General features: G+C 49.6%; 1 protein-coding gene across 2 annotated transcripts in view; it reads left to right on the top strand.

Moving 5' to 3' along the window:
• Positions 1 to 17,986, top strand: part of brun (trafficking protein particle complex subunit brun) — a 461,018-nt gene that overhangs the window by 73,456 nt on the left and 369,576 nt on the right. The gene's annotated exons all lie outside the window — the stretch shown is intronic.

Here is a 17,986-nt window from a genome sequence, read left to right as displayed (position 1 = left end):
TAGCTGTGAGTGTAGCAGTATGTCCCTGAAGGATGCTTCAGTGCGGCCGTCTGCAATCTTCCGTGGAAGCAGATTTCCCTGGGAAATTGTGTGCAGAGAAAAGAAGTACATACTGGTAGATGTTTGTTCTGCTAAAACTTTCTCTTATTAATTTTGGAGGGTGGTCAGTTCTCTTAGACAAAAAAATGAGGAGGTGAAAGGTAAGATCCTTTATTTATTTTGATCATCCCATGAAATATTTTGAATAACATTTATAATCTCAGGTTTTTTCTACAAGAAACTAACAAATCTTGCCCTAACCTATCTTTAAGCACAGTGACACTGACACTGAAGTCATAGTTTCTAGTCACAAAACGAGCTACGAGGTTTTGTACGATCCCGAGCGTATTGGACAAAGTTTTTATAGTGAGTCCCATGCCAGACAGGTGTACTCTAAGATAGGTCGGACATTCGAAAAGTAGAGTAGTTCTCTGATTTTGGGAAGAGCTAACCGGAAGTTTCGTTTAACAAAGTTTAACATTCTGCAGGATCTCGCTGAGACATATTAAACGTGCTTAGTCCAGGTAAGATTTGATCAAAAGTAAACACCAAGGTATTTGCACTCAGTTACTCGCGTTATTCAATGTATAATGAAACAGGTATGGGTCGTGTTTACGAGTGAAGGAGATGCACTGGTGCTTTCTAGAGTTCAGAGACATGCGCCACCTATCACACCAGCACATGTTACTGTCTAAATCGCGTTGCAAGTACTGATGGTCAGAGGTGGATCTAATACAATAGTAAACCACACAATCATCTGCATACAGACGTACTTTGCATGAGACATCCTGAGCAATATTGTTGATGTAGACTAGAAAAAGCAAAGGTCTCAACACAGATCCCTGTAGAACTCCTGAAGTAACAGCAAAATATTCAGATTGGGAACCCATAATTACGACACGTTGCACCCGGCTTTGTAGATAGCACCTGATCCAATCAAGCAATGCAGGAGTAATATCGAGGGATGGGAGCTTATGTAGCAGCAGAACATGGGGCACAGAATGAAACGCTTTCTGAAAGTCGAGGAATATGCAGTCCGTCTGCACCCCCAAGGTCAAATGAGTAAAAAAGATCATGACTGAATTCTATGAGCTGTGTTGAACAAGAAAGACGAGACCAAAATTCATGGTGAGATTTGATAAAAAGATTGTTACTTCTAGATGTTTCATTACGATGCTGTAGACTATCTGCTCCATTGTTTTACTGAACACGGTCGTTAGGGAAATAGGTCTGTAGTTGGAGACAATATTTTTTCGGCCACTCTTACGTATCGGAACCACATTCACGACTTTTTATTCCCTAGGTAAACAAGAAGTAAGCAACTATTTCTCAAAGATTATAACAAAGTTCTGGGCAATTGCATCAGAGCGAGCTTTTAGCTTGTCAGGGGGTATACCGTGTGGGGATCTGAGGCGTGCCCGCGACCATTTCGCGGGCATTCCGCCACACGGCCACACCCTTTTGCTTTTCTGCTCGGCTAACACCACGTGGCGATAGATGGCGCCACGTGAGGGCGGCACGGGTAAGGTGCGTGCCGAGGGAGCTGACCTCTCTCCTCCGTGGTCGGCGCCGGGTAAGTACGTGTTTTCCTTCGTCCGCGTCGCCTTTGGGAATCGCCGGACTGTAGTCTGCCTGGGGTGGCCTTGGGCACCTCGGCAGGCGTGTTTACTTGAGTGCTAGCTTCGGTAGAGTACGCTAAGCCCACAGCGGTGCCTAGTGCTCGAAGTGGTCGTACCAAAACGAGCCGCACTTGCCGTAGGCCTACGCGTACGAGGTTTGCCTTAACACTCGCGACCAGGCCCATTGGCCATCGTGATAGTGAGCAGCATAGCCGCGAAGGACCTTTTCCCCACGGGCGTGTCAAAGCTTGCCATTGCCAGCTGTGACGTGCTCGCGGTTTTCCCCTTATTGTGAATGTCCGCGTGCGGGTGCCTTTGCTACCCGCGTCCCGGGAGCGGACGTTGTACTGTTGTTCGGGGTGCCGCCAGAGGCAATAAAGTGTTGTGTATTTGGTATTAAAACACTGTCCATTTGCCGCGCCGCGCTAAACGCCTTATTAGTTGAGCGCACGCGGAGCGGTGCGCTACACGCGAGTAAACGGAGTCACGGCCCTGTGGCTCGCTAAGCGTGAACCCGCGGTGATCATCCGCTGCAGTTAGTAGCGGGGTCACCATACTGGCGCCCAACGCGGTATCAAAGGCTCCCTAACCCTTTGATTAGTCTTGGCCGAGTCAGCCCGCCTTTGCGAATCAGGCTCGCCGCGTTTACCCGCGTTATGTCTGCTCCGCGTGAGTTCTGTCCGCCGACGCTTTTAGCAGATACCGCATTGCTCGAGAACAGGGCCAGTGCCCGCCTTGAGCATCACAATCGCGCACCCTCACTTGTCACAAGCCCCAGTCCGGATGACACGAGGCACTATGCAACAGCTTCCACTGGAGAGCTAGCGTGTTTTGGGTCTGGGGCCATAGCCCTACCTGAACAGTGCACGCGGGCGAATTGGATTGCTACTGCTCCCTTTGGAATGCATGGCAGTTCCATGTCACAGCGCTCCGAAATGGCTCTTGGTGGAGCTTCTGGGGCGCAGATCGGCACCGCGGCCTCAGCCGTTGCCGAATTTTGCCCGCTGGCTGCTACGCAACCTAGCAGCCAAGCTCATTTCGAGCACGGGCCTGTACTGCTAGCCGCAAGCGGCCTAGCAATTTCACGTGAAGCTGCCCCAAGAGTCAGCTGTGAAAGACAGGCGCTCCCTGAAGTCGCGACGGCCGGTATCCATTTTGAAACCGCGCCGCTTATCGAGCTCGGAGACAGTTCCCCATCGCTCGCCCGCGCCGCTAATGCACCGACAGCTTCCTTTGAAGCGGGCGCACTGACGCTGCTGCAAAATGCCGCCCAAATGATTCAGGCACTCACGGGGGCAGTCCAAACACTTTCGGCCGTTCCTAAACGCCCTCATCCCGCTGTCATGTTGGCCATTCCGACCTACAGCGGTTATGATGATCTGCAAAGTGCAAGAGATTACCTGGACTCCCTCACACGTTATCAGAGAGCCATGGGTCTAGACGACCAGGAAGTGCTCGGACGCATCGTCCCGGCTGCACTGACTGACACGGCGACCAGGTGGCATCGGCTTTCCGGCCACCGAGCAGCAACCCTCGATGAGTTCCAGGCGGCCTTCCTGCGCGAATTTTTACCCGCTGACTACGAGAGTAGGATGCGGCGCGAACTCGAGCTCCGCACACAAGCTCCTGATGAGTTGCTTCAGGAGTACGTACGCGGGATGGACGACCTTTTTTTCTATCGCTGAGCCCAGAGCCTCGAATGAGGAGCGCGTCGAATTTGTAATTAGGCAGGCACACCCGACTTTTTCGGCGTACCTGCGCTGCAGTCACTTCCATGATTTAAAGGAATTGGCCGTCGAGGCAAAGCACATCCAAGGCGACATTCTCGCCGCGTGTTCCTATCGCCCGCCACCGCCAGTCAGCGAGGCCCTCGAACCGCGCTGCGCGTGGAGAGGGGCCATGACCCTTCCTCAGCGGCAACAGCCCGCCGGAGTCGCCTTTGCGGCTACCGCTACAGGTGGGCGCACGTGGGAGATAAGCGATCGAGCTTTAGATCCCTACACGTGCGGGAGGCGTGCAGCCGGCGCTACATCGCAACTCGACGCGCGCGAGCAGGGACGAAATCCGACCCAGCGCATCACCGGTGGTAACGGTCGTCAGAGGGATTCCTTCGATCACGCGGCGAACCGACCCCTGAAGCTTGAAGCTGCTCCGTCTCGGGAAAGGGACCGCGATGGAGTGCGCTGCTTCCGCTGCCGTCAACGAGGGTACATAGCGAGGGAGTGCTCTACGTTTGTGCCTCCTGTGAGGCAGGGAAACGGGAGCGCGGGCCATTCGTGAAGGCACGAGCGGCCGAACCCTTGCTTCTCTCCTCTGCGTACCGGGCAAGCAGTCTTTGTGGTAGGCACGTGCCGTTTATTGCGGTCACCATTGTCGGTCGCAAATTCTTGGCGTTGCTGGACACGGGCGCAAGCGCTTCGTTGTGTAACGAACAGGTGTTGTTACACTTGCAGAAGCGCTCGGTGCGCTTGCGGGACAGCCGAATGACATTCACTCTCGCGAAAGGCGTGGCCCAGTTGGCGGGCCCCGCGAGATGGACTGTCAGATGGGGAGGCCGAATGAGACGCGCGCGTTTCGTTCATCTTTCAGGGGGCTCAGTGTTCCTGTGATTCTCGGTCGAGACTTTCTCCTAAAAACCGGTATTGCAGTGGACATTGCGAATGGAGGCTATCGCGACGGACCTTTTTTCGAGCTAAAGCCGTTCATCAGCCCACCGGCGCTTTCTGTTGCCTGTGCAGTTGAAGCGTCGAAACCGTGTCACGTGCAAACTTCGGGGGCAGGCCCCTGCGCTATGCACTCGTCGGCTCAAAATCCTCTTCGGGATCGAGCGGCACGACACGAAGAGGCTCCGCATCCTTTGATCGCCTGTGCGACTCAATTGAATGATACACAGAAGGCTCGTCTGTCAGCATTGTTACGCGAATACGATGAGCTCTTCACCGATCAACCCGGCTGTACCAATTTGGTGAGCCATTCGATCGAAACTGGCAATGCACTTTCTTTGAAGTGTAACCACAGGCCTGTCAGCCAGGCCAAGAGGCAGGTAATTGATGCTTGCCGGACGAGATGCTCTCAGCTGGCATTGTTCACCGTTCGTCGAGCGCCTGGGCGTCTCCAATTATGTTGGTGCCTAAGAAAGATGGCAGTCATCGCCTGTGCATAGACTACCGCCGTCTGAACGGAATGACTCGTAAGGATGCCAATCCGCTCTCTACGATTAGCTCCATCGAAGGAAACCTCGGCACTGCGCGGTATTTTACCACATTAGATGCCTCCAAAGGTTACCTACAGGTCCAGATGGATGAGCGTGACCGGTGCAAGACAGCGTTCACGTCCCACAGATGGTTATATGAGTTCACTCGTATATCCTTTGGTCTTTGCAATGTTCCTGCGACTTTTCAGAGACTCATGGACTGCGTCCTCGGGGAAGCAAAGTGGTCTTACTGCATGTGCTACCTCGACGACATCGTGATTTATTCACGAACCTTCGAAGAGCACGAGGCGTTTTGCCGTCTGTCTAGCGCCATTGCGGAGACGGTGCAGCTCAAGCTCCCCGAGCTGACCATACCGTTTGTTGTCCAGACTGACGCAAGCGATCTGGGATTAGGAGCAGTTCTCCTACAGGAATACAATGGTGTGTTGCAGCCGTTGGCCTTTGCCAGCCGCTCGTTGATACCCGCGGAAAGGAATTATTCCGTCACTGAGAGGGAGTGTTTCATCATCGTGTTTGCACTGCGGAAGTTTGATGTCTACCTTGATGGGACAAAACTTGTGGTGAAAACAGATCACAGCGCGCTTACCTGGCTGATGCGGCTCCGTGAGCCTGCAGGTAGGCTAGCGCTCTGGGCTCTCCTAATACAGCATTATGACTTTTCAGTGCAGTAACGGAAGGGGAGCACTAACGTGCGTGGTAGCTGACGCGCTATCTCGTGCCCCAGTGTCTACCAGGAGCCTGGATCCCGGTGCGACAACCGCTAGCGGTGCCTTCGCGCAAGCGAGCGGCGCGGGCGAAACGGCGGCAGAGCCGCCGAGTGGAGAAAAGGGTGAGTGCGCCGACTAGCAAACCCTTTCCACGGGCCAGGCAAGCAGTGCGCCGCGAAGCGGTCAAGAGGGGGAGCGAAAGGGAAGCGAACCCATGACGCCAATACGAGCGGGGGGCGATGGCTGCAGTCCTGAGTGGGAACGATACCAAGCTCCCCTTTGGGAGAATGGGAATCGCTTTCAGCAGACAAGAGTTACTGAAGGCCCCGCAAGATGATCCGTTTTGTCGCGAGTTGAGTGACGATCTCGGGGAGACTGAGCGCCGAGACGCTGCTGGTTGTGCGGCGGGCGCAGGGGGACGGGAACCGGCGTGTGTCGCTGGGTCCCTCGCGGATACATATTTGCTGGACCATGATGGACTCTTGCTGAAATACATAGCCACCGATGAGGAGTCAGTGGACCCGTTTAAGGTGATTGTGCCCAAAAGTCTGAGACGCGCACTGTTGGGAGCCTCTCACGACGAGCCCATGGCCGGTCACCTGAGTGGCTCTAAAGTTTTTGCGAAACTGAGCAAGGTTGTGACTTGGCTTGGCATGAAGCATGACATTTTTCGCTATTGCCGTTCCTTCCTCGTCTGTCAAGTGGTGAAATCAAGGGGTGGCAAGCCGCCTGGCTTGATGAAACCGATTGTCAGTGAGCGTCCGTGGCAAGTAGCCACCTGCGATCTAATGTGGCCGTTCCCCAGGAGTAAGCAGGGGTTCATACATCTGATGGTAGTCGTTGATCATTTTTCCAAATGGGTGGAGCTGTTTCCGCTGCGGAAAGTGACAGCGCGAGCAGTGCTAGAGAGGCTACAGGAAGTGTTTTGTTGGTTCGGCTTTCCGAAAAGATTGATCACGGACAATGCGTCGTATTTCACCGCTCGGGTGTTTGGTGATACGTGCCGTTCTCTAGCAATAGATCACTGCACTACATCGCCCTACCATCCCCAGTCCAATTTGACGGAGCGAACCAATCGTACGCTCAAACCGATGTTGGCGGCCTTTACCGAAAGTCAAAAGGACTGGTTAGACCTCTTGAGCGAACTTGCGTTTGCAATCCGAACCTCCAAGAGTCGCTCTACTGGTTTCTCTCCCGCCTTCCTTAATTTTGGAAGGGAGTTGGCAAATCCGGTGACCAGTGTCATGCAATGCCAACTCGGAGACGAGGAAGAACCGGCAGACTGTTCTGCTTACGCTTCAACACTTCGGGGCAGGCTTTGCCGAGCTCTCAGTAGAGCGAGGCAGAGTTTGGCATCGGCCAGGGCCGAGCAAAAGGCCCAGTACGACCGAAAACGTCGCCACCTTTCATTTAAGGTAGGTGACCTCGTCCTGAAGTGCAACCACGCTCTTAGCGATGCGAGCAAGGGTTTTTCAACTTCGCTCGCTCCAAAGTGGCTTGGTCCGTACCGAGTGGAGAAAGCTTGGACTCCACTCACGTACTTGCTGAAAGACCCGCCTTCGGGAAAACTCAGCCGTGCCGACATCGCAGACCTGAATGCCTTTGCGTTGAGGTCTGACGAGCCTGCGCCAGCGCCCAGTGGCACTTCGTGCAAGCAACGACGCATGCCCGGCGCGGCGGACCGCATTCGGATCACGCACCGGTATAATCTGAGGAAGGAAGCGGTCACCTGAGTGTTTTCGCGCCGAATGGCAGGCTTATTTCTCCAACCGAAGGCCCTCATTTTTTTTTTTTACTGTCTAGTCTCAGTTAGCTAACTTCTTTACAGCCAGTGCTTGCAAAGAAGTCTGTTCCGCCCAGTTACTGCTGCTGATTTTCATTTGAGTGTTCCTGTTTACTTGATGTTTTTTTTCGTGTTTCCTTTTTTTTTCTTCTCGCTGGAGGAGGGGATTGTGAATTGGTGCTTTAGCGTGGGGACAGGGACAAAGGACACTGTGCCTTTCTTTGCGGGGTGCGCTTGGATAGACCCTACCATCGGAGGTGTGTGTGCGTGTGTGCATGCGTGTGGCGACAACCTAAGAAGTCACCGACCCCTACACCACCTTGGACTCTGGAGGTGTTTGGAAACTTGCGGTCATTAGGCAGCCCGGTTGTGCCCTGCTCCCGACCGTCGCTGATAAGCACTGCTGGCCTTTCTATCTTGGCTCCTGCACGAGGCCAGCTGTTGCAGACGCTGCGCATGACTCGACCGACGCCACAGGACGCCTCGCAGTCAGTGGATTTGGCGACCATGATTCCAGCAGAAGGGCCGGCTGTCGCAACGAGGCCCATCGAACCTCCACCGAGGCGGCGTTCGTCAGACTCACGGGCCTGTCGTTAAGATCGACGAGATGAAGGTGAGCCCTTTCCTCGCATGGGCCTCAACCAGAACTTTCGTCTTACACTCTCGCATCCACGCAGTCACCCAAGTCAAACATTACGTGACGTTTCCCCTCCGAGCCGTGGACGCGCTCTTGCGTGATCATCATCAACTCCCGTTACCCTTTTTCCGCGGCGCCATTGTATTTCTCAAGGGTATTGTTGTGTTGTCCTTTTTTTTCTTCAGCAGCAGTTGCAGAGCGAGGCTGAGGCTAGCTGTTGCCCATTGCATGACGCCTTTGCATGAATGGGCGACGACCGGCTGCCTTTGCAGACTGGTATATAGGGTGAATTAAGGAGAGAAGGATGTGGGAATCTGAGGCGCGCCCGCGATCATTTCGCGGGCATTCCGCCACACGGCCACACCCTTTTGCTTTTCTGCTCTGCTAACACCACGTGGCGTTAGATGGCGCCACGTGCGGGTGGCACGGGTTACGTGCGCGTCAAGGGAGCTGAGCTCTCTCCTCCGTGGTCGGCACCGGGTAAGCACGTGTTTTCCTTCGTCTGCGTCCCCTTTGGGAACCGCGGGACTGTAGCCTGCCTGGGGTGGCCTTGGGCACCTCGGCAGGCGTGTTTACTTGTGTGCCAGCTTCGGTAGCGCTCGCTATGCCCACAGCGGTGCCTAGTGCTCGAAGTGGTCGTACCACAATGAGCCGCACTTGCCGTAGGCCTACGCGTACGAGGTTTGCCCTAACACTCGCGACCAGTCCCATTGGCCATCGTGAGAGTGCGCAGCATAGCCGCGAGGGACCTTTTCCCCACCGGCGTGTCAAAGCTCGCCATCGCCAGCTGCGACGTGCTCGCGGTTTTCCCCTTATTGTGAACGTCTGCGTGCGGGTGCCTTTGCTACCCGCGTCCCGGGAGCAGACGTTGTACTGTTGTTCGGGGTGCCGCCAGAGGCAATAAAGTGTTGTGTGTTTGGTATTAGAACACTGTCTATTTGTCGCGCCGCGCTAAACGCCTTATTAGTTGAGCGCGCGTGGAGTGGTGTGCTACACGCGAGTAAACGGAGTATAAAGTGTTGTGTGTTCTGGTATTAGAACACTGTCTATTTGCCGCGCCGCGCTAAACGCCTTATTAGTTGAGCGCGCGCAAAGCGGTGCGCTACACGCGAGTAAACGGAGTCGCGGCCCTGTGGCTCGCTAAGCGTGAATCTGCGGTGATCATCCGCTGCAGTTAGTAGCGGGGTCACCATAACCGTCAGGGCCATTTGCAGAAGACTCCTTTATTTTGTCAAGGAACTTGAGTATACCACCATGTGTTACCACCAGCTCTGGCATAGGTTCAAGGACACTGTCAGGAATACACGGTACATTACTATGACAAAGGTGTGTAAAACAAGCTGGAAAATAGCGATTGAAAGCAGAAGCTTTATCGGTGTCATCAACTTAAAGTACACTGCCATCGTTTATGCTCGGGAGGCCAATCGATTCTTTGCTGATTGATTTTGAACACTTCCACATTTCTTTCGGGTTATTTTGTAAATTTGGGCTCAATGCTAAAAAAGATTTTTCCTTAGCAATTCAGTTTTTTGTTTTTATATTTTTTCCAAGCAACTTTAGCACCATTATAACACCAGTATTGCATTGCTTTCTATATGCATTCAGAAGACGATGTCTTTTTTGATCATTCACTTGACTTACGGAGTAACCCAAGTCTTATCACTGCGTTGTTTGGCAGACGTATGTTTACTTGAACATGTTTGTCTACCATCTGCTTCAGTGTGAAGCAAAATGTATCCCACAGGGTGTTACAGTCTGCGGACTGAGCTAAATGATTGAATTCCTCCAGAAAAATGGCAAGCTCTTCGGATAACAAAGCATAATTTCCTTTATCAAAAAGATACATCTTCCTTGGCCAATAATGCACACAAGAAAAGGGGACTGTCTGAATGTGGGCCACAATACAGTCATGATCACTAATCCCAGGAATAACGACGTTATCATGCACGAGTGATGGTTGATTTGAAAAGAGCACATTTAAGACGGAAGAACTCTGAAGGCCACACATAGTAGGTTGAGTTACAAACTGATACAAATCATTGACAATAATCGCCTCACGAAATGCCATAAATAGGGCAGATGAAATAACAAGAACAGGTTTGTTGACAACCCACCTAATGTTGGGCATATTGAAATCGGCGCCTGTAAGATAGTCGTTGTTTATTGTAGAGAGAAACTCGGAAAGGGATGCGAAAGACTCGGGTGATGCGTAAGCAGGGAAACAATGAAAAGAACCAATTGTGAGAGATTGTCCTGTTTTAAAACTGATATTGCACGAAACTGACTCTGAACAATCAAATGGGGTTAACATGCGAGATGACTGTAATTGCGAATCAACAAGAAGAAAAACACCACTACCATGCGCGTTGCAATCAGAACGCTAGAAGTGAAAACCAGGTATAAAAACTTCTGAGCTACCAACAGATTCCTCGAGTCAAGATTCCGGACAATCACATCACCTCCTCAGTTCTAGACTTGGTGCTGACCACGCATCCCGACCTAATTAAATCCATATCAGTTATTCCGGGCATAAGCGACCATCTAGCTATTCATTTTAACATGACTAAAACAACTAAAAGAAATGATAGCTCAAAAGTTTTTAGGGACTACAAAAGAGCCGACTATGTTTCAATTAATAATGAGCTTCAGCTTTTCCTAAACGATTACCTTTCGCAATTTCTGGAAAGGTCCGTGCAACAAAACTGGAATTTGTTTAAGCAGAAGGTAGCAGAACTTACCAATCGTTTTATTCCGCTCCGCAGAATTAGGCAAAGCGCAAAGTCCCCTTGGTTCACGCTTACACTAAAACGACTACTGAATAAAAAGAAACGAATTTTTCGAAGGGCAAAGCTAACTAACAACGCGGAAAGGTGGTCCGCTTATCATCCCGCAGCTGACGAGTACATTCGCGCATTATCCGTCGCAAAAGAAAATTATTATCAACAAACGCTTCCCTCTCTGCTTGCAACTAACCCTCAGAAATTTTGGCAGATGATTAGGGGAAATGAAAAAAAGGCGATAGAATTAATCCATGATGATAACAGCCGTGTACCAAAAGAAGAGTGTTGTGTCATTTTAAGCTCTGTGTTTTCATTGTGCTTTGTTAAACCTACAGCGCTTTCCTTTCCCGATACCCCCACCCACAACTTTGTTGCCATGGAACCCCTTTTATTTGACTGTGTCGGCATACAAAAATTGATAGAAAACTTGAAATTAGCCAGTGCTCCAGGTGAAGACGGTATCTGTGCAAAGTTTTTGCATAATACCTCTGTTTACTCATCTGTCATTTTATGTAAGCTTTTCACACAGTCTTTGGAATGTCATTGCCTCCCGGGCGACTGGAAAGCGGGAAAGGTGGTTCCTCTTCACAAATCAGGTGACGTTCATAACCCCCGCAATTACAGGCCCATATCGTTAACAAGTATACCGTGTAAGCTCATGGAACACGTCATCTACTCCCACATAATCACTTTCTTAGAAAACAACTCGTTCCTTAGTGATAACCAGCATGGATTCCGGAAACAGTACTCATGCGAGACCCAACTTCTCTGCCTTACTAATGACCTTTTTCTTGCCATTGACGCTTCTTCCCTTGTTGACTGTATTTTTCTCGACTTCGCTAAAGCTTTTGACACTGTATGCCATAAACTTCTACTGCTAAAACTAAGCAAACTTAATCTTGATGCTAACATATTAAAATGGATTGAATGCTTTTTAATAGACCGCTCCCAATTTGTAACTGCGAATGAATGCAACTCTCCCCTCTCACCCGTAACCTCTGGCGTCCCCCAAGGATCCGTTCTTGGCCCACTACTCTTCCTGATTTACATTAACGATTTGCCACATAACATCTCTTCTTCTATTAAACTTTTCGCCGATGACTGTGTTATTTACCGAGAAATTAAAACCCCTTCTGACCACCTTGCCCTTCAGTGTGACTTAGACAATGTTTCATCTTGGTGCGATACTTGGCTAATGAAGCTTAATGTTACTAAATGCAAAGTAATGAGAGTCTCACGTCGAACATGTAATATTTCTACTAACTATGTACTTAATAATTCTCTCCTTACTAAAGTTAGCTCATACAAGTACCTTGGCATTACAATTTCTGACAACCTTTCCTGGCAGTCTCACATTGACATTATTAAAAACAATGCTAACCGCACACTTGGTTATTTACGCCGTAACTTCTCCCTTGCCCCGATGCAACTGAAACTTCTGCTCTATAAAACATTAGTCCGACCAAAGCTAGAATATTCATCATCTGTATGGGATCCCCACGTAAACATCCATATCGGTAGCATCGAAGCAATTCAAAATCGCGCCGCTCGTTTCATTTTGTCGAACTATTCCCGTACAGCAAGCGTAACCCATATGAAGTCAACCTTAAATCTACCCAGCCTATCATTTCGCCGCAAAATCTCGCGCTTGTGCCTCTTCCACAAGTTGTACCATACCATGCACTCACTGAGTAACTCGCTTTTTTTGCCGCCATCCTACATTTCATCCCGCAGCGATCACCATTTCAAAGTTGGAATTCCAAGCAGCCGTACAAACCTCCATTTTAATTCATTCGTGCCCAAAACAAGCACGGACTGGAATCACCTTCCCGCTTCCATTGCATCCATCACTGACCCGACCAACTTCAAGAATACCATAAACGCATACCCTTTTTAAACATGCTCCATTTGTTTGTACAGTTTGTTTGTTTGTTTTTCACCACTCCTCTCTGTAACGCCTTGTGCATTGAGAGAAAATAAATGAAATTAGGTTTGACTGAAGAGGTCAGAGAAGCAAATTAATTGGTTATGTTTTTTGTGCTTTGGCAGTTAATGACCAAAATGGTAAACTCTAGAGATTGGATGAGGAGAACGCCTACACATAGCTTTGAGATAACATTGCTCGGGCACCGCCGTTTTTGCTATTGTTCCCATTCAACTACGATATTCTGCTTGCTATCATACACAAAGCTCTCTTTATCAAGGATGGGCTTATCCTATCAAAGCTTGAAAGGGCAATTGAGCATCCTTGCATGTTTCACAAGTTCAGATCTTGCAAGCCTGATGTCCGGGCTGAAATCCTCATGGATAGCAAAGTTTATGCCTTTACGCTTATCACCACGAGATAGGTTGAGTTTCTTATCCTTGAAGTGAAAAAACTTAATAATGACAGGCCGGTCTTTCTTTTTGTAGAATGTACTAAGCCGATGACTGCGTTCTATATTTTCGCAGTTGTCTGTTTGGCCAGTTGTGTTTGTAAGAAAGATGGCACTTTTTTTTTCGACATGAACCATGTTTCATTGTTTGCATCATCAAGGCCAAAAACGATTAGGTTGTTTCTTCTGGATCGGTTGCTCTCACTATACAGTGACGCCCTTAGCTTCACCACATCTTGGCGAAGGGCATCAAGAACGCCCGGAGCAGAGGCTGCATTGCTTGTATCGCTCTGTTTAAGAGAGTGCATATCACTTTCCAGAAGATTCACCCTGCTGATATGAACTTGAACTGAAGTGGTGAGTAGATCTTGCTGTTCTTCGACTTTTATTTCCTGAAAAAACCTCGTCCGATTAGCTTCCAAACTTTTCAAGACTTCAAAAATTTCTGCGATTTTAGCACTGTCAGAACCTGTGGGTACTGCATTGGCTTTTGGGCCAGGGTTACTCTCAACATTGCCAGAGAGCTTTAATGGAACACTCGCTAAAGCAGCAGAATCAGAAATCAATCACCCAAGGCGCTTTTGCAAAACACATGTTAAGTTTGTGGGGACAACACTACTACCATACAACAATTAGAACTACGATAAAACTTAGCATGTTGTAAGTAACTGACGTGTGGGAAGAACGAGCGTGAGAACAAAATCAAAGCGATGTTGTACCCCGGGTGCTCAGCTGAGAACTGTTGATTAAATATCCGCCCCTCGGGTAGCAGGATGCTTGTGGCCCTTGGTTTCCACATGACATTAGATGTCGTAGTCGGTTTTGGATGCTTGCGCACAATGGGCTGCGAGCGGTGAAATACGTTCAGTCTATCACTAGTGTAGGTTGACGAAAGGAAGGAAAGCAAAATAGGAGGAAAAGAACCGCAGGGAGGTTCACCAGCCTACAGGCAGCCGGTTTGCTACCCTGTGCATGGAAGGAGGATGGGGAGATGAAAGATATAGAACAGAGAGGGAAGAAAGATAAACACAGCACACTCGGCAGCACACGCGTGCACACTCAGTCATAGTCCAGTCTTGTCTTTGGCGGTGTGTAACATTGCTGTTACAGCCGCTTGTTCAAGTCTGTGTCGCGTAGGAATTTCAACAAAGCTTTTGTCGCCTTCTGTTGCAATGTCTTCTCTCGCGCAATCGACAGAACAGTGTCCACAAACATTTGACTGTTGTCGATGCGTGCAAGAACGGACGCCAGTGACTGTCTCTGGATGTCATACAACGGGCAGTTGCACAGGATGTGGTGTAGCGTCTCTTCGCAGTGACAGGCACCGCAGAGAGCGTTGTCGGCCATTCCTATGACAACGGAATAAGATTTTGTAAATGCCTTTTAGCCATAAGCGATGAAGAAGGGTGGCTTCTCTTCGGTCGAGCCCAGTGGGCATGCGGAGAGCCATCAGAGAGGACAGGTGGTGTTGATGATTCGTCTCGTTGCTTGGTGGGCACCATAGTGAAAACGTGATTTCACGCGCAAGTCGTCGAAGAATACTGGCTGCATCGGTCCGCAAAAGTGGTATGGCTTCTTCTCGTGTTCCTTCAAGAGCTGCCTGCGCGGCAGTATCGGCATGTTCGTTCCCTATGATGCCGAAATGACTTGGCAGCCACTGAAACGTCACACGGTATCCTTTCTCATGTGAAGTGTGGAGAAGGCATCGAATTTTGAAAACAAGCTGTTCGTACGACCCGTGACGCAGTGCTGAGAACACAGATTGTAGGGCAGCCCTTGAGTCACTGAAAATCGACTATTGTTGCCGTGGTTCCCAATTGGCCACACAAAGTGCAGCACGCAAAGCAGCTCGTTCCACTGCTGTAGATGCTGTGGAGTGGTCAGTCCTAAAGCTGATGGTAACACCTCTTGCTGCGACAACTACTGCACCTGATGAACACTGGCGGTTCATGGAGCCATCGGTATATATATGTACACTGTCTGAATATTTCTCATGCAAAAGAAGAAAAGACAGTTGTTTCAGCACGGGCGATGAAACCTCAGATTTCCCCCGGATCCCTGGGGCACTAAGGTGCACTGTGGGTCGAATAAGACACCAAGGGGTGTATCGATGGTTTAGATGCAGGAGTGAAGCCCGAGGGAAGTTTCTCGTTGTACTTCACAATCCTTTTAGCGAACGATGCTTGGCGCCTCTCTGAAGGCAACAGTGCAAGGTGATGACAGGGAGCACGTGCGAAGTGTCTGATGTGCGATCTCAGGACTTCTACAACAATGTGAGTTTGTATCGGATAGCCACCAGCAATTGCAATTGTTGCCTCTGTTGACGTACATCTGGGCAGACCAAGGCACACTCTCAGTGCTTGGGCTTGTATGAACATTGGTCTTGCAGGTATTGCTAAGTACGGGCAAGCTATATCTCAGGAAACCGAGAAACAGGACTCTGTAGAGTTCCATCATTGCATCTACTGACATCCCCCACGTCTTTCCTGCCAGGAACTTGAACAATTGGGAAATAGCGGTCAGGCGCTTTTTCATATAGGCCACATGCGGACTCCAACAGAGGTCCCTATCAATAATGATGCCCAGAAACTGGTGGGTTCTGGCGTAAGAAATCGGTCGCCCGCAGATCGAGATGACATAAGGGGTCATTGTTTTGCGAGTGAAGGCCAACAGCGCGCATTTTTCTGGTGATATGCTGAGACCTTGTTTTAACAAGTACTTGGCAATCATACTTGTTGCTCTTTGAAGCCAGGAACTTATCTGAGGATGTCTGACTGCCGAAGTCCAGACACAGATGTCGTCAACGTATATTGAAATTTTAATGGTACTTGGCAAGTATTCAGCAAGGCCAGTTAGTGCAAGATTGAATAGCGTCGGGCTAAGAACTCCGCATTGAGGAACACCCCTGGAAGTATAGTGTCACATAGTTGGGCCATCTTCTAGTAACACAAAGAATGATGTTGCAGCCAGGTAACTCGTAATTCACCGAAAGACTCGACCACCAAGGCCGACCACCGCAAGAGCTCCCAAAATGGCTTCATGTAGTACATTATCATACGCGCCTTTCACATCTAGAAACAAAGCTGTAGATAGTCGCTTACGGGATTTTTCGTGCTGAATGTACGAAACTAGATCAATGACATTGACAATGGAAGAGCGGCCGCGTTGGAAACCAGCCATGGAATTCGAATAAATCTTGTAGTATTGAAGATACCACTCCAGGCAGCCTAGTGTCATCCGTTCCATTACCTTCCCTGCGGAGCTGGCCAGTGCTATTGAGCGGTATAAGGTGAGTTCGAGTGGGGATTTGCCCTGCTTCAAGATGGGTAACAAGCGGCTTACTTTCCAGTCGTCAGGAACATTGCCATCCTGCCACGAGATGTTGTAAAAGCTCAACAGTTCTCTCCTTGCACCTTCCGCAAGGTTGCACAAGGCTCGTTACAGAATACTATTTGGGCCCGGAGAAGTTGAACACCTGCAGGGAGCTAGTGCCGCCTTGAGCTCCTCCATTGTAAAAGGGAGGTTCATGTGGTAGTCCTGGGAACGGGGGACGTCACCTCTCACTGGATAATCTGGACGAGTGGCTTGGTTGGCGATCTGCACACAAAAATTTTCTGCGACATCGATGTCTTGCCTTTCTTGAAATAGCGCGAGTGCTTTGAATGGAAAACGCTGTTCCGTAGGGTTACGCATACCTTGCACTGTTTTCCAAATATGTGAGAGTGGCTTGCGAGGGTCTAGTGATTGGCGAAACGTTGTCCATCGTTCTGACGCTAATCTATTCATGAGACGCCGAATCTTCTTTTGCATCCTCCTGGCTGCCCTAAGATCGTGAACTGATTTGGTACGCCGATACCGACGCTCCGCCTGGCGTCGGGAGTGCTCGGAGTCGCTCCAACTCTATGTCAAAGTCGTTTCGTGTGGAAGATATCGTCACTGTGCGAGTGCCGTTTTGTGTTGTGCTCCTAACTGCTTGCTTTAACCGAGATTCTAGGCCATCGCTGCGAGCATCTTCCATGTCAGATTTGAAGTTGGTTCATTGGACTGCTCGAATGGTCGTCCGTGGACCATAACTTATCTCGACGGATCCGTGCATCCGTGCAGAAGTCGCAATAGCTGATCGGCCGATATCCGCACTTATCAAAATGACGAAAAACCGTTTGTGGCACAATGTCGTATCTGTATGCACAGCAGTGTTATAAAATTTCATGGCACAAAGTTTTATCGCTGTACGCATTAGGTACTTAACAACCAGTAGGCACAAGACAAACCACTACGTTTTAGGGGTACTGACACAAAAATTCCGGCCTTGTTTTTTCTTCTGCAATGTGCTCCTGGGAGTCTGTTAGTTGTAACGGTACGTCGTTTTCTGCAGCGCGGGACAGGTAAGTACTGGCCTAATATTACAGACCAGTGTCAGTTTTAGTTTCAAAAATGACAAGCCAACGGGTGCAGTTATATCACCTCCTAGCTGATGCAATGCTCGACCATGTCAGCACACGGAACTTTGACGCACTTCCGCGCAATTCGCATCAAGAAATTTTTCGTACTGGAAATGGGACAGCAATGTCATCAAGCTCAAAACTTTCAACTCTTGCGCTGCAGCCATGAACTCACAAGGTGCTGCCGAGTAATAGTCTACTAGAGCGAATGCGACCAAAGAAACAAGATGGCCATGACGTCGTCAGAACTTGCTGCAGTGTGGTCATATGAGAGAAGTAGGGGGTCACCAAGGGTTCCCTTTGAGGGTGTCAATAGGGTGATGGAGTAGATCAATTATGCAAAATTCAAAATTAATTTACAAAGCCTTCCAAACTATATTTGCTCTTGAT

The sequence above is a fragment of the Rhipicephalus microplus genome, chromosome 6, assembly GCF_043290135.1.
Source record: "Rhipicephalus microplus isolate Deutch F79 chromosome 6, USDA_Rmic, whole genome shotgun sequence".
Classification (NCBI taxonomy): Eukaryota; Metazoa; Arthropoda; class Arachnida; order Ixodida; family Ixodidae; genus Rhipicephalus; species Rhipicephalus microplus.
The sequence above is the reverse complement of the archived record's forward strand: the minus strand, read 5'-3'. Positions and strand labels throughout refer to the sequence as shown.